The sequence below is a fragment of the Petaurus breviceps genome, unplaced genomic scaffold, assembly GCF_028583685.1.
Source record: "Petaurus breviceps papuanus isolate PSGF00001 unplaced genomic scaffold, PetGlider_PUasm1.0 90775, whole genome shotgun sequence".
In the NCBI taxonomy this organism is placed as follows: domain Eukaryota; kingdom Metazoa; phylum Chordata; class Mammalia; order Diprotodontia; family Petauridae; genus Petaurus; species Petaurus breviceps.
In genome coordinates, this window is record NW_027187342.1 from 14,308,503 (window position 1) to 14,328,037 (window position 19,535).

Consider the following 19,535-nt stretch of genomic DNA (forward strand, 5'->3'; position numbering starts at 1 on the left):
CAGTAATCATCAAAATTATTTTGTATTGGTTAATGTAATGCCAAGCAAAGGCAACTTCCCAAGGTTCAAAATACCAGCATAGGTGCTCTCCATTTTATTCAGTGAAAAATTAAGAACAGAAAAGATCAAAATATGACTTCATTCAAAATACAGCATTTACTAAGTGTGATTTAATCAAGTACTACCCCACCCCTGGACATTACATTCATTTAATCAATCACAAAGCTCCTGTTCTAAATACTACTCCACCCCTAGGCTGTACATTCAATTTAGTCCATCACAAAGCACCTCTTCTCAAATGGAGATTAGTTTCCAATCATAAGTAAAGTACATTCATTTGTTCAATCACAGAACACACAAAGGTCAAAAGTTTCCCAGCCTTGGATAACAATTGAATCTACCCCAGAGTTACAACAAGCTTAAGCACAGCACTTAATACTCAAATGGAGGTCTTTTCTTCATCTTGACAAGAGGCAAGTTCTCAACAATCTTTGTTCCTGGGGAGACAAAGCTTAGCAAGGCCACAAGATACATTGCCAGTCTCTTCATTAATTCATTCTCTGTCTGCAGAACAGTCCTAGGACTCCTGAAAACATTAGCAAAACCCTCTTCCAGGATTTCTGTAAACATACAACAAGAAGATCCTTCTTCAGGGCTTCTGAACCAACAGCAAGGTTCCCAAACTTCTGCAACAACAGGACTGTCTTTCACCAGTGGATGAATCTGGCAAAACAACATCAAAACAGACAAAGTACCAGCGTAACAGCCATGTCTCCTCAGTCCTTGGCAGCTCTGGGTGTCAGCTTTCAAAAGTCCTGGGCAATTCAAAGTGGCCCTAAGCAATCCTCTCTGTCTCTCTCTGCCTCCAAAAAGTTCTTCTGCCTCTCTCTTTTCTTGTGTCTCTCTAAATTTACGTCACCAGCTCCTCCCAGTTCAGCCCTCTCTTTTCATGTCAACAAGTCCATCCCACAAGTGGGATTCACAAGCTCTGGGTTTTAACACAATCAATTTGAAAACCAAGCAAATACAGGGGGATTTTTATATTCCATTACTATCACAGTTAAAACATAAAAAAGTTAATTGGTGGAATTGATTGGGTACAAAAAATACAGAAGCAAATGAGTATAGAAACCTATTGTTCAGTTCTAAATAATTAGGCAAGGAATCATTATTTGACAAACAGTTGGGAAAACTGAAAATCAGTTTGGCAGAAATTAAACTTAGAATAGCATTTCATTCCATATACCAATACAAGTTCCATAGGAATATATTAGTTATTTATAAAAGGTCACATCATAAACAAATTAGAGGAGCAAAGAAAGAAATAGCTTTTATAGCTATGGAAAGTGAAAGATTTCATAGCCAAACAAAAGATGAAATCACAGAAAATAAAATGGATCATTCTGGCTTCACAAAATTGAGGAGGTTTTACACAAACAAAATCAATACAGTTAAAATTAGAAGGGAAACAGTTGGGGGAAAAGTCTTTGTGCAAAGTTTCTTTGACAAAGATTTGGAAGACCTTCCCGTGGCTCCGGCTTCCACCCTCCCCAATCCATGTAAAAAGGGGACTCTAAACAAACTTTGGAGCTGCAGAACCCACATAATGACACAGAGAAGCTAACCTCCCGCTGAGGACAGCCCGGCAGGCCGGCAGGAATCGGCCAGCGCAGTGCTCTGGGAGCCGAGCCCAGCCCCACGCCGAGGCTTTAGCCCCAGGGTGGGCCTGACCAGCCACCGGCCAGAGGGACTCCAGATCAGCAGCAGCTGTGGCCGTTTCCAGATTTATCAAGGCATAGACACAAAGGACAAAGTGAGAGGTCAGTACAGTCTGGACTTTGGGACCAGTAAGTGGGAGTGCGTGGCTTTTACCCCCGGGGCGAGAAACACAGCCTGCCAGCGCCACATGGCGGCTTCAGCTCCTGGCCTGCAGAGTGTAGGGGGACCAAGCACCAGTCTGAGGGGTAATCGCTCTTGCTTTAACCTGCTTGGATCTGGATTGCAGTCTAGGGTGGAGGTCCTGGGGTGTGTGTCCAGCTTGCCAGAGCTTGTGGAGACCTCAGAGAGGGCACCCATCTAATACCTCCGGCAGCTGAGAAAACCCCAGCGTTTGGGACGAAAACTCCCCTGTCTGGTGGCAGAGTCCTACTGTGGCAAAAAGCCCAAAAGTCAAATAATTGAGTGGCAAAATGAGCAGGCAGAGGAAACAAAGCAGACAGAAGACTCCAACGTTACACTCCTATTTTGGGGATAAGAAGGAGCAAGGCATGGAACAGGAGGAAAACAGTGAAGTCAGTACTCCTGCACCAAAAGCTTCAAAAATACAAGCTGGTTACAGGCCATAGAGGACCTTAAGAAGCAGATAAAAGAAGTGAAAGAAAAATTGGGAAGAGAAATGAGAACAATGCAAGAAAATTATGAAATGAGAGTCACAGCCTGACTGAAGAAAATAATACCTTAAAAAACAGACTGACTCAAATGGCAAAGGAGGCTCAAAAAGGCAATGAGGAGAAGAATGCCTTAAAAAGTCGAATTTGCCAGATGGAAAAAGAATCTCAAAAGCTCACTGAGGAGAATCATTGCTTCAGAATTAGATTGGAGCAAATGGAAGCTAATGACTTTATGAGAAATCAAGATGCTGTCAAACAGATCCAAACAAATGAAAGAATAGAAGGCAATGTGAAATATCTCATGGGAAAAACCACTGACCTGGAAAATAGATCCAGGAGAGATAATTTAAAAATTATTGGACTACCTGAAAGCCATGACCAAAGTAAGAACCTAGAAAGCATCCTCCAGGAAGTTCTCAAAGAAAACTGCCCTGATGTTTTAGAACGAGAGGGCAAAATAGAGGTTGAAAGAATCCACCGATCACCTCCTGAAAAAGATCCCAAAAAGAAAACTCCTAGGAATATTATAGCCAGGTTCCAGAATTCCCAGATTAAAGAGAGAATATTACAAGCAGCCAGGAAGAAACAATTTGAATATTGTGGAAACACAATCAGGATAACACAGGATCTGGCAGCTTCTACACTGAGGGATCGAAGGGCTTGGAATGTGATATTCCGGAGGTCAAGGGAGCTGGGATTAAGACCAAGAGTCACCTACCCAGCAAAACTGAGTATCATGTTTCAGGGGAAAATATGGTCATTCAGTGGAATACAGGACTTTCAGGCATTCTTGCTGAAAAAAACAGAGTTGAATAGAAAATTTGACATTCAGATACAAGAAGCAAGAGAAGCATGAGAAGGTAAACAGGGAAAAGAAATCATAAGGAACTTATCAAAGTTGAACTATTAACATTCCTACATGGAAAAACAATAATTGTAACTTATGAAACTTTTCTCAGTAGTTGAAGAGATTAGAAATATATATGTCTTTATATGAGGGAATGTGGGCATATGAATACTGTGATAGTAATGGCAATTAAAGATTCCCCTGTATTGGCTTGGTTTTCAAATTGATTGTGTTAAAACCCAGAGTTTGTTAATCCCACCTGTGGGATGGGCTTGTTGATGTGAAAAGAAAGTCCTGAACTGGGAGGAGCTGGTGATGTAGATTTGGAGAGACACTAGAGAGAGGCGGAAGATCTTTTTGGAAGCAGCACCTCGTGGAGAGAGAGAGACTAAGAGAATTGCTGGTGGCCGCTTTGAATTGCCCTGGACTTTTGAGACCTGCCCCTTGAGCTGCCAAGGACTGAGGAGACATGGCTGTTTTGCTGGTACTTTGTCTGTCTGTTTTGATGTTGTTTTGCCAGATTTGTCCACTGGTGAAAGACAGTCCTTTTGTTGAAGAAGTCCTGGAACCTGGCTGTTCGCTAAGAAGCCCTGAGACTGTCCTGCAGACAGAGTGAATACTGTCCACTGGTGAAGGACAGTGCTGTTGTTGCAGGGGTCTGGGAGCCTTTCTGTTGGTTCAGAAGCCCTGAAGAAGGATTTTCTTGTTGTATGTTTACAGAAATCCTGGGAGAGGGCTTTGCTAATGTGTTCAGGGGTTCTAGGACTGTTCTACAGACAGAGGATAAATTCATGAAGGGATTGGCAATGTATCTTATGGCCTTGCTAAGCCTTGTCTCCCCAGGAACTAAGATTGCTGAGAACTTGCCTCGCGTCAAGATGAAGAAAAGACCTCCATTTGGGTATTAAGTGCTATGTTTAAACTTGATGTAACTCTGGGGTAGATTCAATTGTGATCCAGGGGGGGGAACTTTTGACCTTTTTGTGTTCTGTGGTTGAACAAATGAATGTAGTTTACTTATGTTTGGAAACTAATCTCCATTTGAGAAGAGGGGCTTTGTGGTGAACTAAATGAAGGTATAGCCTAGGGGTGGAGTAGTATTTAGAACAGGGACTTTGTAATTGATTGAATGATTGGAAGATCCAGGGGTGGGGTAGTACTTGGAGATTATTTAATCACACTTAGTAAATGCTGTATTTGGAATGATGTCATGTTTTGATCTTCTCTGTTCTTGGTTTGTCACTGAATAAAATGGAGAGCACCTATGCTGGTATTCTGAACCTTGGGAAGTTGCCTTTCTTTTGGCATTACATTACAAATACATATGTGAATGTGTGTATATACGTTTACAGGTATACATAGATAGAGGGCATGGGACCAACTGAACAGGAAGGGATGATACTTAAAAGGGGAAATTGAGAGGTGAGAGGAGTATAATGAGAGGAGATGGGGAGAGACAGATTGGGGCAAACTATCTCATACAGAAGAGGCAGGGGAAAATGGTTGCAATGGAGGGGAAGAGTAGGAGGGCAGAAGGAAATGGGTCAACCTTATTCCTATTGAATCTGGCTTGAGGAGGGAGGGAAATACACACTAAATAGGGGATCTCACCCTCTAGGAGAATGGGGGGGAAGGAGATGAGAGGGGGGATGATGGAAGGGAGAGCAGGCTGGGGGGGAGGGAAGTTGGAAGCACCCACTTTTGAAAAGGGACAGGATCAAAGTAGAGAATAGAACAGGTGGGAGGGAAATGTAGTCAGTCTTTTACAATATGTCTACTATATTATTGTTTTGCATTAGCCGCACATGTACAACCTATACTGAACTGCTTGTCTCCCCAGTGGGGGTGGGTGGCAGGGGGGGGAAGGGAATGAATCTGGGATTGAAAGTTTTAAAATAAAATATTCAAATATATGTGTGTGTGTGTGTGTGTGTGTGTGTGTGTGTGTATGTATATATATATATATATATATATATACACACACACTATTATTAATACCATCTTACATGTAATTAAGAAATGGGATGTACAGGCACTGAGGCATAGAGATCCACTGGAAAAGTCGAAATGGGTATGGGAGAAAATATGGGAGAGAGCAGATTGGAGGTGGGGATATCCTGTGGGACTGCTGTTTTGGGGGGATGGGTGGGGGGAAAATGGGGAGAAAATTTGTAACTCAAAATCTGGTGGAAACGAATGATGTAAATCAGAAGTTAATAAAGCATTAACAATAAATAAATAAATAAATAGATAAATAAATAAATAAAAACAGAACAAAACAAAACAAAAACAAAGATTTGTTATCCAAGATTCATTAGAAAATGATTCAAATATTTGAGAACAAGAGCCATTCCTCAATAGACAGACAATTAAAGGATATGTACAGGCAGTTCTCAAAGGAAGAAGTCTGCTGCAGCTACCCATATTAAAAGATGTTATAAATCATTAATAATTTGAGAAATGTAAAATAAAATGGTATTATACTCATTTTCTGTTCTATGTTAAATGTGGACATGTCATTTTTATTTGGCGTTTAAGTTCAGAATTTAAAAAGCCCCTTAGGACTTTCATTGGTATACCATTTAATACATAAATTATTTTGGGGAGAATTGTCATTTTTACTATATCAATCCAGTCCATTCCTTCCAATTGTTTGTGTCCTCCTTTGTTTTGGCCATTTTAATTTTACAATTTTCCTTAATCAGGTTCTGTGTATTTTTTGGAGGGCTAATTCACAAATATTTTTAACATTTTTTAATTGTCATTATAAATAGCTTTTATTTTGCTTTCCTGATTTTAATTACTAGTAAGTAAGAATGGAAATTATACTTGTGGCTTAGTCTTGTGTCCCATGACTGTTGAAATAATTTATTTTATCCATTAATTTTATATTTGAGACAATGGGATTTTCTAGATTTATCCTTATGTCACATGCAGATAATGATGATTTGATCTTCCCATTTTTAAGGTCAGTCCTTCTAATTTTTTAAAACCTATTTTATGGTAACTATTGGAATTTCCCATATCAAGTAAAAAGCGTTGGTGAGGGATATTCTTGTTTTGTACTTGTTTTTAGTGTGAATGCTTCTAATGTAGCTCCAAAGCATATTATGTTGGTTTTTGGCTTAAGATAAGATACTTTTTCTTGTGATGAGAAAAACTCTTGTGTACTCTTTTTAGTGTTTTTCTTTTATAAAAACAATGAATGAAGGCTAAATTTTATTGCAGGCTTTTCTCACATCTATTGATATCATTTTGGGAGGAGTTTTTTGCTTAATGTATTTCATAATATTGACAAACTTTCTGATGATGAAATAGTTTTGCTTGCCCAACATTAACCTTGATTGATCATAATGAATGGGTTTTTTTTTTTTGGGTGGGGCGGATGTATTTCTTTCTTTCTTTCTTTCTTTCTTTCTTTCTTTCTTTCTTTCTTTCTTTCTTTCTTTCTTTCTTTCTTTCTTTCTTTCTTTCTTTCTCTCTTTCTTTCTCTCTTTCTTTCTCTCTTTCTTTCTTTCTTTCTTTCTTGCAATTGGGGTTAAGTAACTTGCTCAAGGTTACACAGCCAGTGATTTTCTGTGGGTGACAAGTATCTGAGGCCGGAACCAATCCTGGGTCTCCCGATGCTGGGGCTGGCACTCTTACTCACTGTGCCACCTAGCGGCCCTGGAGGATGTATTTCTATGCTCTAAGAATGATATTTTATTTAGGATTTTTGAATAATAATTTCTGAATAGAGAACATTCTCTTCATCAATGAAATTATTTTATAATTTCTTTTTTAGTGTTATCTTCACCTGGTTTTTAAAAATCAGCACTCTCTAATATCATAAAAGATATTGGGAAAATAACACATATTCTCCTCTGTTTATAAATAATCTGTGTAACCAGGATTATTTGATCTTGGAAAACTTGTAAGTATTCTACTGAACCATTTTTTAAAATGTGCTAATTCATTGATGACATCATCCTATTTCCTCCAATATTTGTCTATTTAAGTTTTTAATTTCCTACTATTTCAATTTTGAGAATTTATATTTTTCTAGATATTCATAAAATATGACCCCTTTTATTGACCCTAAGCTTTCCATATCAGCAAAATGCCATCTTTTCAATGTGAGAATATTTTATTGGTATTCCATTCACCTAAATTTTTGTGAACTTGGAGTTGCACTACATGCTTTATACCATTTTCAATTTTAATTTAGCTATATCTTTTTGCCTCAAACACGCTTCTTGTAAATAATGTATTGATGAGTTTTGTTCCTTGATCCTATTGGTAATACCTTTAAAAAAATTAAGTGACTTGAGATCATTTGTGTTTGCTATCATTTACCTTTTATTTTTTTCTCATTGTTTATGGTATTGTCAAAAGAGAATGAGGTATATTTTGATCTCTTAACTATTGCAATTACTAGAACTCCTTATTAAAACAAACTGTATTTCTGATGTTTAGGTTATTCAATCTTATATGTCCTTGAGGCTTAACAGGAGTTTTACTTGAAAGACTGACATTTTTTTTCCCTTTATTTTTGGTTTTATTCCCTGTTTAATATTCTTTTGTTAGTATATATACATACATTTTAGTGTTCTTTCTCTTTTTGTGCTTATCATAACACGCATATTTATTTCAAATGCTAGTTTCATTTCTATTACAATTTTTAAAATGCACATACTTTGTTCTTATTTCTATTCTCAAATGGTTATATGATCTCATCAATTTGGATGTTCTCTCCAAAGATGTAGATCATGACCCCTATCCATCCCTGCCTATCTAGCATAATCTCCTTTAATAAGTTTTCATTAGAAGATCCAACCCAATTTATATCTATTCAAATCATATAATATATGCAACCTTAACTTGAAGTAGCACAAGGTTTAGTACATTGTTATTATCTAAGTGCATCATCTATGTAGCTTTCAACTCAATTTTTCTATTAGTATTTTTATGTCTTTTTTTTGCTTTTTTTTTTTTGGAGGGGCAATTGGGGTTAAGTGACTTGCCCAAGGTTACATGGCTAGTAAGTGTTAAGTGTCTGAGGCCATATTTGAACTCAGGTCCTCGTAACTCCAGGGCCAGTGCTCTATTCATTGCGCCACCTAGCCACCCCTTTATATGTCTTTTTCCTTGTGATTTCTGTTGATATATTATTTCAGGTCTTGTCTGTCATTGAAATTGATGCTTGCTTTATTTTTTTTTGGAGGGGGGAAGGTAGGGCAATTGGGGTTGTGACTTGGCCAGTATCACATTGCTAGTTTTGTTAAGAGTTTGAGGGTGCATTTGAACTCAGGTCCTCCTGACTCCAGGGCCAGTGCTCTATTCACTTTGCCATCTAGCTGCCCCTTGATGCTTGTTTTAAAACCTTATGGTTCAGGGCGGCCAGGTAGCACAGCGAGTAAGAGCACCGGCCCCAGTGTCAGGATGACCTGGGGGATCGAATCCAGGCTCAGATACTTAGCACCACACCCAGAAATAACTGGCCATGTAACCTCGAGCAAGTTACTTAACCCCGGTTGCTTAAAAAACAAACAAACAAAAAAACCCCTTATGGTCATGTATGCAAGGTATGCAATTTTTGAGTTCAAATTTAAGATGTGGATTCTGGTTTAACTTTGTTGTAATTGAAAAGTATAATATTACTTTAAAATGTATTTAAATATATAGTTTCTTTTTTCTTTCTTGATGGGAGTAGAATTTTTTTCTTTTCTTTGTAACATTGTAGTTTCTCAATTATTTTCCTCAGTAAATCATATTTTGGCTTTCTCATTGCTGATGTTCTTGTCCTCTATATTGTCTCTACTTGCCAAATATTACTTTGTCTTGTGTACTGTGGAAAATTGTTTTTAATTAAATTTTTGATATATGATAAATCTTTTATTTTTTTGTGTCTTTTGGTACTCAACCAATCTAATGATTTTGCTTCTTGCACTGTCATCTGCATATATAATTTTTTTTTAAAGCAATTGGGGTTAAGTGACTTGCTCAAGGTTACATGGCCAGTTATTTCTGGGTGTGGTGCTAAGTATCTGAGCCTGGATTTGATCCCCAGGTCATCCCAATACTGGAGCCGGTGCTCTTACTTGCTGAGCCACCTGGCCGCCCCTAAGCAATTCGGGGTTAAGTAACTTGCTCAAGGTTACACGGCCAGTTATTTCTGGGTGTGGTGCTAAGTATCTGAGCCCGGATTCAATCCCCAGGTCATCCCGACACTGGAGCTGGTGCTCTTACTCGCTGTGCTACCTGGCTGTCCCCATTTAGTTTCTTTTAATTTGTAACAATTTTCACTTATTTTTCAGTTTTGTCTTTGGTATTACTTGACTTTATTTATTATGTTATTTAAAACTTCTATGAATATCTTTAGTGCTTGGATATAATTTTGTAATTTCCCAATTTTTTCCTTCATCTCTTTTTTGCTTGAGTTATTAAAAATGGAAAGAATAGTATTTTAATTATTTTAATATATTTCTGATCCAATTTAATTGACCCTTTGGAATTTTTCTCTTCTTTCCATTGATGTTTCAACTTGAATGTCTAAAAGAAATTGTCCCTTAAGTTTTTAATATGGCAAGATTTTTCTACTGAGTTATTATTCTTGAAAAAAAACCTTTTAATTCATTATACTATTCTGGTTTGGGAGTGATAGAAGAGGCAAATTTCAGGGTTATAAACTGGGTGAGAACTGAGGATTCAGAGATCCCTGAGGGATCTGTTAGTCGTGGTAGTGGGAAATATAGGCAATTTGTCCAGGACTACAGCAGGTAAAGAATGGTTATTTCAGTCCCGGATTCTTTACCAAGGTAAGAAATTGTCTGGAAGACCTGGGCGTCCTGGACAAGGTGGAAGAGTGTCCCAGAGAAGTCTGAACCCTTTGTCTGCTTTCCTGAGAAAGGAGAAAACTTGCAGGAAGGCAGAAGAAGTGTTTGCTTCTGGTCTGGTGAAAGGAACAGTCCAGGGTATCCTAAATCTTTCCTGAGGGTGAAGGTGCTACTCAAAGCAAACTAAATCTTTCTCAAGGAAATGCATACAAACTAAAGGCCTGAAAAATCCCAAGAATGAGCAACAGAAGACTCAACAGCTTTCAGCCCTTGCTGGGGACTGCTTTAGGGTGGAGATAAGAATGGTAGGTTGAAGAATAGAATTCCCATATAATGCAGGGGTTTTAAGAGTGGAAAGGCAGGCAAATATTTCCGCAGACTTTGGCCGTCTCCACTTAAGGTGAAGAAGGTGAATAAGGATGAACTTCTTCTCAGTCTGGACTTGAGGTGAGGAAGAGAGACTTCCATACTCAGGGGCATTCATGATGCAGGGTGTGGTTTCTAGACCTGCATGGCCATGCTTACGTCCTGCGTGTATGACAGGAGTTGAGATGAGAAAATGCCTCAAACTTATAGCCCATCAACCCACACTGGGAAAGAGATAAACATTTTGGATGACTTCCACCTAGGGTATTGAGATGGGGTAATATGTGAATCAGTGCAGGCTTACATTGAGGCATTGTTAGGTAGCAGGATCAGGGAGTTTTATGATAATATTTATAGTCATAAGCTTACTCAGTTCTTCAGCTGGTATTTTTTTTATCCTCAAAGGATTTTATTTTTTAAATTCTGTATGTTCATCCTCTCTTTTTCATGGAACAGGGAGGAGGTTAAGTAGCAATTTTTGAATCAGTGAGAGGATTAGGGCAGAACTCATTACCTTATTGTCTCTCTACATCACTGCTGTCAAACTCAGATAGACATGGATCTTTGCAAGCAGCATATTAGAAAACCACAAATTAACATTATTTATATTTTATTGTATTTGTATTTATTTTATTAAACATTTTCCAATTACATTTGGTTTGGGGTGGGTACATACTAGAGGAGGTTGTGAATTTGATATTCCATGACTTTCTAGGAAGACCCTTAGTTATACATCTAAGGCTACTGTGAGAAAGTCTGGCTTAATGCGTAGAATATTGGATTGTTATCTCCATCATTAGATTGTAAGCTCTTTGAAGGTATGAATTGTATTTGCCACTTTTTTTATCCCCAGTGCTTAGCACAGTGCCTGGGATTTATTAAGTAGACACTTAATAAATGTATTGATTGATTAATTTTGTCATTCTAGATAAGTTCTCTTATCTCAGCCTCAGTTTCCTCATTTATAAAATGGAGATAATAACTTTAATGCTTATCTCACAGGGTTTTTGTGAAAATCACAAGAGATTATGCATGTGTATAAAGCATTTTGCCAGCCTTAAAGTGCCATTTAAATGTGAACTATCATTACTACATTATATATTTCTGACCTATTACCATCTTGAGTCTGGGCTGAAGGACTGCAAAGGCCATTGGGAAAGAAGGGAGGTCCCATGACATTTTGATAGCTTTCTTACTTTAGGAACTTCCTGTTCATGCCCTTTGATTGTCTTTACTTTATATATAGACATCTGAGCAAATGGAATTTCTTCCTTGATTTCTACTTGTTTATTATCTCTTCTGAATTATTGGTCTTTTCTACTGAAACTCTCCTTCCTTTATGATATTTGCTGGTCTCCATGGTATCAAGTTTGGAAGCTGTATATGGGCAGTTTTCTCCTTCCCTCTTCATTTTTAGTTTAAAGACCTCTTGATCAGAATCTAGGAAACTGTTTTGTTTTTTTCTTACTCTCATTAGGTACATTTCATTTCTGCTCAAGGGCCCATCATTCCTATATTTTAAGCTAGAAATTTTAAGCTCAGAAATACAAATTACATTCTTAGAGGCTAGCTTCTTAACTAGTTACTTACTTCTCTAAAGCTCCTCAATTTTTTTGAAGCTCTTGCCTTCAATGAGCAGCAGGAATGAAAATATCACTTATAACCCTTCTTGACTTCTGAAGTTTTGTTGAAGATTTCATCATTTATAGTCCTACCTTGTAGATTACTTTGGGCAGGATCAATGATGACTTGAATCACACAAATCACAGGGAGCTTCCAGAGGTTTTCATCTTTGATATATCTCAGGTATTTCCCTGTCATATCTTGAGTCTAAACTCCAGGAGGACAACAGACTTCTCCGTTAGTTGTTCATGTTCATAATATGAGGCCATGGGATCAAATAGTGAGTGGTGGAACATCAAAAGATGCTCCTTGGGGTGTCTAGGTGGTACAATGAATAGAGCATGGGCCCTGGAGTCAGGAGGACCTGAGTTGCCCTGCCCTCCCCTCTCCAAAAAAAAAAAAAAAAAAAGAAGTTCTTTATTGTAACTGGTGCTTCAGTGACCTGTAGTTCTTCCTCAGAGATACCACACAGCTCTATGACTTTTACTTGTGGACTTAATTGTAATGGGAATGTAAATTTTAAAGATCTTCCCTGCCCCTAGGCTAAAGTGCACCAGGAGCCTGGGGTGGGTGGCTTGTTTTTCAGTTGATACTTCTTGATTGGCCAGTGGGTCCAAAAGGTTGTTACATTCTCTGAGCCAGGAGAAGGCTATATAAGCCCTGATGTGTAGCTTTGTTTTGGGGCTCACTTTGAGAAGTGTTCTGTGATTTGATCTGGATTCTGGGAAGCCGTTGTTGAGAGCCCCCCCGCCTTTGAAGAACCCAGATGTTGAAACCCAGGTGTTGATTTGGTATGGATGTAATGGCTGGACAATTTGGAAAGCTGTCTATTTGATCTGTTTCTGCTTGATAATTCTGTCTGTATACTTTGAAGTTTGGGGTGCTGACCTTTTTCCCCTGAACTAGGTAAACGATACATATTTGACTGATTAAAGTAAGTTTGTTAACCCATTTTGAGTTGCTTTCCTTTATCAAAGCAGATCCAAGAACCTGTATTGGCAGACACCCTGGGGATGCTGGGGTGCTTGCTGCTACATTAATTTATTAAAATTCATGAAAAATCCTAAAAATGAAGGCCTAAATGACATTTGTTTCAAAATGGTAGATGGACACATAAATCCAGTGTAAGTTTATCTCCAGTTCCTTATAGATAACAAAATGATTTTCCTAAAGCACATGTCTGACTATGGTGTTTTCCTCCCCTACTCAATAGACTCCATTGGTTCCCCATAACTTTTAGGATCAAATATAAACTTCTTTGTCCGACATTTAAAGCCTTCTCTCTTTCTGACCCCCATTCCTTTAATGTTCTCCCTCTCGGCTTCCTTTAATACTCAACTCAAACCCCACCTTGGAAAGAGACCTTTCCCTTTTCTCCTTCTCCCCCATTTCCCTTCCCCTCCCCCCTTTTACATTGTATATATTTTGTATGTCCATAGTTGTTTGCATGTTGTCTCCTCCATTATGATGTGAGTTCCATGAGAGCAGGGGTTATGTTTTTGTCTTTATTTGTATCTCCAGCATTTAGTATAATGACTGGCACAGAGTAAGAATTTAATAAATGCTTGTTAACTAACTCTATTCCTTGACTCCTAAATCCCAGATCTGTTTAAAATTATTTCAAAATTTCTGGGGCGGCTAGGTGGCACAATGAATAGAGCACCAGCTCTGGAGTCAGGAGGACCTGAGTTCAAATCCAGCCTCAGACATTTAACACCAAATTAACTGTGTGACCTCGGGCAAGTCACTTAACCCCAGTTGCCCTACCTTCTTCCCCCCTCCAAAAAGCAAATAATAATAATAATAATAAAGTTCTCTCTAAGGGGTGGCTAGGTGGTGCAGTGAATAGAGTGCCGGCCCTGGAGTCAGGAGGCCATGAGTCTAAATCTGACCTCAGACACTTAACACTTACTAGCCATGTGACCTTGGACAAGTCGCTTAACTCCAATTGCCCTCCAAAAAGCAAAAAAAAAAAAGTAGTAAAAATATTTCAAAATTTCTGAAACTACATTACTTTTAATTTTTTCCCTTCCAGGAGAGTCCTGGGAAATGTATTTTTTAAAAAAGTTCCTTAGAATGAAGAAACTCTCTGAGTGTTCTCTGTTGAGTCCCAGGTCTTGTTCTTTTGGGTACTAAAGGTTCTTTCACACGCAATATGAATATTCTTTAGTTTCAAAATCAGTTAACAAGACAGTTAATTGTCATTCTAAGCAAAGTTAAAAATGATGAAATCTTTTGACATGTCATAGCAACACACTGAGCAATTATAGGGCATTGCACAGTTGGTTTTTAATTTGTGACTCTTCGGGGTGACCTGGGTCTTTTCCTATTCTGACTCAGCCTCTGGACTCCTTTGATAGAGAATGTTGCAATGTGTCTTCCTGAGATCCAGAATTTCCACTTTGTTTCCCACACTTGGTGCTCGCGATCCGCCAACTAGTTACTCAGCCTCCAATGATCCTTTCCTCCTGGCCAAAGTTCTTATCCAAGTTGCTCTCAGGTATTGAAACTGATTAATAGTATATCTCAACATGTTCTGTGCTCTCTGATTACATGTATGTGGACCTTTTCAGCTGCAGACCCTAGTGATGTTTCGACCTTTAATATCTTTGCCTACCACATATTCACGGTTGTGTTTCAGGTTGGTGCTAAAAGTACGTAAGAAAATTTTCACAAATCTCAACTTTCTTTGTACAAAAACATATTGAGGTATGTTGACTGTTAATTTTTACAAATTTTTTTCTCTTCAGGTGCCTATTCTATATAACATACTATGTTTAGTGCTATAGGGAACATAGTCTTTGCTCTCAAAAGAGCTATCTGGTATGGCAGATAAGAAAATACACATGAATAACAGTAGCAGAAGTTACCTATAGATGACAAACCACCAAAGAGGTATGAGGAAAGCACTGTGGTCATCAGGGAAAGAGAAAGAAAGTGATCTAGCAGATGGGAGAGAGGTTTCATGGAGAAGAATAATAGCTAGCATTTATATGGTGCTTATTATATGCTGGGCACTGTGCTAAGTGCTTTATAATTAATTTATTTTGCTTTTTTTTTTCCTTTTTTGGAGGGCAGTTGGGGTTAAGTGACTTGCCCAGGATCACACAGCTAGTGAGTGTTAAATGTCTGAGGCTGGATTTGAACTCAGCTCCTCCTGACTCCAGGCCAGTGCTGTATTCACAGCACCACCTAGCTGCCCCAGTGCTTTATAATTATTATCTCATTTGATCCTCACAACAACCCTGGGAGGTAGGTGCTATTGTCATCCTTATTTTAGAGATGGGAAAACTGAGGCAAACTGAAGTAAGTGACTTCACACTTAAGGGTCACACAGCTAGTAACTGTTTGAGGTCACATTCGAACTCAGGTCTTCCTGGCTCCTAGGCCTGGTGTTCTACCCACTGTACCATTTTGAATTGGGCTTTAACAAATGGGTAGCAATTTGACAGGAAATATAGGGGAGGGCAATTCATTTGGAGAGAAGAACATGGGCAAAGGTGTGGAGTTGGGAAACTGAGTTATGGTGGGGAAATGCTGAGTTCAGTTTGGTTGGAGTTTAGGGAACATGTGGAGGATCAGTGAATGAGAAGTGTAGGAAGACTAGGGGACACATTGTGGCTAGGCTGGGGCCATATTGTGTAAGGCTTCTCATGCCATACTGAAGAATATTTATTTGATAGGTAATGGGAAGTCATTGAAAGATTTTTAGCAGAGGAAGGATTAAAAATATTCATCAAGAAGATAAATCTGGTGGTAGTTTGGGAGTGGGAGAGAAGAGTTAGACAACTATTGTACATTGGTTAGGACAGGTGAGGGACTAAATTAGTGTGGGTGCAGGAGAAATTGAAAGGAGAGGACAGATGAGAAAGACAACAGAGCTAGAGTCAGTAGGATTTGGCAACTAATGAATGTAGGTGTCCAGGAAGAGAAAGAGAATCAAAGGGGAGTGTGAGGTTTCAAGGCTGGTCATCTCTGATTATTAGTCATTTAGGGATGGTTATTCAGGGTATGAATGAGCCTCTTGTTTCACCAACTACCATTTTACCTTACTTTCGCCTTCTCCTCATTGCCACCAAAGGAAAGCTAGAGCTAGGAGAGGAGGCAATATTCAAATGACGAAAGATAGCTTTGATACAAAGGAGTGGTCAATGAAAGAGATGGAACAAATGTCAAAAAGTGGGTGTTGGATGACACTCAATGAACTTGGTGACCTTAGCCTTCTATTTGCAAAACAAACCAGTAGGGTAAACAAGACTAGAGAGTCAACTATTTTCCAGTACTAGGATAATGGATAGAGAGCTCCAGCTTTGGGATCAGGAATGCCTCTTGTACCTGCTGGCTGTGTGACTCTGGGTAAGTCACTGAATTTCTCAGTTCCCAAGGAACTCTCAAGCTTTAAGTTTCAGAACAGCTGCCACCTGCATTGGTAGAGTTAGTGTCTTCACTGGAAGTTTCTTATACCAATGAAATCAGAGGACCAGGCCAGAAAAAAGAAAGAAAGAAAGAAGTATAACGAATGTTCTAATTGTAAAGAATCCTTAACCAATTACTGTATCTACTTGAAAATAATAATAATAATAAAAAGATATATAAAACAATTCAGTTCAGGTTTCTTACTGAGTCACGCTGGCCTTCCCTAAGTAAGGGCTGGCTGATTTGCAGTTTATTTTGGGAAGAAGATATGGAGGAGTATAGTACATGCAAACATTGACTTCCTGTGTACAAAGCTCATCTACCTTCTCTGAAAAATGAGGGACTGGACCTCGATATTTCTAAGGCCTCTTTTTCTGACATTCTGTGAGTCTGTGATCCTTCAGAAGAAGCTGGCTCTCCCACCTTCTCTTCTGGGGTCTAATGTGACCCCAAACCTATGACCTGATGTTTAATAAAAGGAAGGAGATTAAGAGAAGATAGCATTCTAGGGATAGAGCAATGACGTGAAACCCCTTTTTACCTGTGCTCTGATACCTTCAATATAACCAAATTTCCAATTTCCTAGAAAAATGTTCATCCCTCCCTTTCTCTTTCCCCTGCAATATGGATTGTTGTCATTGGACATATTTGTGTTAAAGCCATATTGATTCGGGAAATTTAAATGGGATCATACAGGAGCGTTTTCAAAGAATTATATGGAATTTTAGCCAACAGAATGGCTCTCTTTTTAAGGTCATCTAGAGTGCCGATGTTAAAATGTAGCGTGGTACTTGGGAAATGGTCCTTTTAATGCCTTCCTCCCTGCCATTCCCGGGCTTGTTCAGGAAATGTAAACCAACATACAATATGTGTTTTTATTCTCAAACTCCATTTTGTGGGAAATTGAATGGGGCACTCCATCTAGTTGGTGTGGGGCTATAATCAGCGACTCATATGGGGGTTAGATGAAGCCATCATCAAAAGGTCTTGTAAAGGTGGAGGGGGCTTCCTGAACTTGTGAGGGGTACTGGCAACATGACCTATAAGAGTTCAAATGCTCAAGAGGTGATGAAGGAAGTGTTTCATAGCAAAACTGGCTAGTAGGTTCCACATTGAGCCAAGAAGGAAGCCTTTTCCCATAGTCCTTACTGTCCTTTCTAGTCCAGTGGGTCAGTTTATTTTATACCCCATCTTGTGGGATATTTTGTCTGCTGTGATGTGGTTTTCTTGTTTCTCTTTGCTGGACACAGGAAGCTGTGGATACTAAAGGGCAAAGGACAGTTCACAATCCTGAGGAAGCATGGACTGTGCCAGGAGACTAGCCTGGTTATCCTCGGGACCTCTGTACTACCTAAAAGGCATGTGGTTTGCCACTAGTCTTGTGTTTACTTTATGTTTACTCAATGTGTGCATACATGTAATGGTAAAATGAAGCCCTATGCTGGGATGTTTCTGAAAACACACCCATTCGACTTTCTGGGTAACTTGTGTCCTGAGGGGTGTGCGTACGTGAGTGTGTGTGTACGTGAGTGAGTGTGTGTGTGTATGTGTGTGTGTGTGTTTCTCCTGTGGTATGTTTGAAATCTCAGCACTGGTCCCATCTGTAAGTCAGCAGTAAGTGTCAGTGAGGATGGAAGGTTTTCCCAAAGAAGTGTTGGGTATGTTTGCGTTTGCATCTCATAAACAGTTGCAGTCTGGACGGTCGTCACAGCCACGTTCGGGCTGGAGGCTCTAAGCGCCTTAGTTTGCCAGCATGCTGTAACTATTTCCAAGATGAAATTAAAATATTTTGTAAACTTCCCATTGGATTAGGTCCTTTTAACAAATTTAAATAAGGGATTGAGGGATGGGAAATTAATCTGGGAACATTGCTGGTCATTTTTTAATTCTACCTAAGTCAGACTGAGTTTGTGCAAACAGTGATTCTAGGAATAAGTTGGAGTACAAGAAGTTTGTAAATAAATGTGTTTACTCAACAAATGGATTCAAGATGAAACACTCAGCACTTCTCCAGGGCATTTCCTTTCCTGCCTTTTCATTTTAGCAGCTTGACCAAACTAATTCCATCTCTGAGCCTAATATTTAAATGAACTTCTGGCATCTGCTGCATTGTCTGCTTTTCTGATTCCTTAGGACAGTCATTTACATAGATTCTGTCTAGCCTTCACACTAAGGGCTGATGAAAATCAGCTGAAAATCCCCATGACTTTTCTGTCTCTAATTTGCACCAAACTATAAGAGAGTTTAGGAAGATACTTCTCATCAGATAAAAACTAGATCCCCAAGTTTTGTTTTTTTCTGGGAGAGAAAAAAAAATGAAAATAACTTGATGATGTAAATGATAGTCTGAAAAATTAGTAATACCACTACTAGTTATTAAGTTGTATTTCCTCTTATGTTTCTTCAGAAGATTTTTTTCCAATCAATTTCCAAGTTCTTGATAACCTACTATGAAAGAGAAAGGTATTATGAGATCATTGTTGTTCAGCCATTTTTCAGTTGTGTTTGACTCCTTGTGACCTTATTTGAGGTTTTCTTGGCAGAGATGCTAGAGTGGTTTGTTATTTCCTTCTCCAGCTCATTTTACAGATGAGGAAACCGAGGCAAACAGGATTAAGTGAATTGCCCAGTTACACAGCTAGTAAGTGTCTGAAGCTATATTTGAACTCAGTAATATGAGTCTTCCTGACTCCAGGCCTGACACTTTAGATGACTACTAGAAAGGGACAAAGTGGCATATACAAAGTCTCTGACCTTAAAGAGCTTGTAATCTAGTTGGCGAGGTAGATTATAGATATAGATATATAGCTGCATGCATATACAGAGTGTCCCAAAAGTCTAAATGTGGTTTTAAGCTATTAAAGCTTAAAATATTAAAGCATATGCCTCTTGGATATGAGCCTGGGGAAGTAACTCCTTCTTTCAGTACCTCAAGCAACTCTCTAGGACTATATAAGTGGAAGAGCAGGTGATGATCTTTGTTAGTAGAGTGTGTTTTCTTGCTAGGAATAGCCTCTGGGGGTGGGGGGCCTGTGGCCTCGAGGCCACATGTGGCCCTCTAGGTTCTCAAGTGCGGCC

The 19,535-nt window shown here is 38.8% G+C and overlaps 1 long non-coding RNA gene across 3 annotated transcripts in view; it reads left to right on the forward strand.

Annotated features, from left to right (window-relative positions):
- LOC138146898 (uncharacterized) overlaps positions 1 to 19,535 on the forward strand; it is a 94,460-nt gene that overhangs the window by 24,651 nt on the left and 50,274 nt on the right. For 2 of the 3 annotated variants that reach the window (XR_011164639.1, XR_011164637.1), the window contains exon 1: positions 14,324 to 14,541. The exons of the other annotated variant lie outside the window; for it this stretch is intronic. This is a non-coding gene — a long non-coding RNA (uncharacterized lncRNA). Of the gene's footprint in view, positions 1 to 14,323; positions 14,542 to 19,535 lie in introns of those variants that run through there. 3 annotated transcript variants of the gene reach the window in all.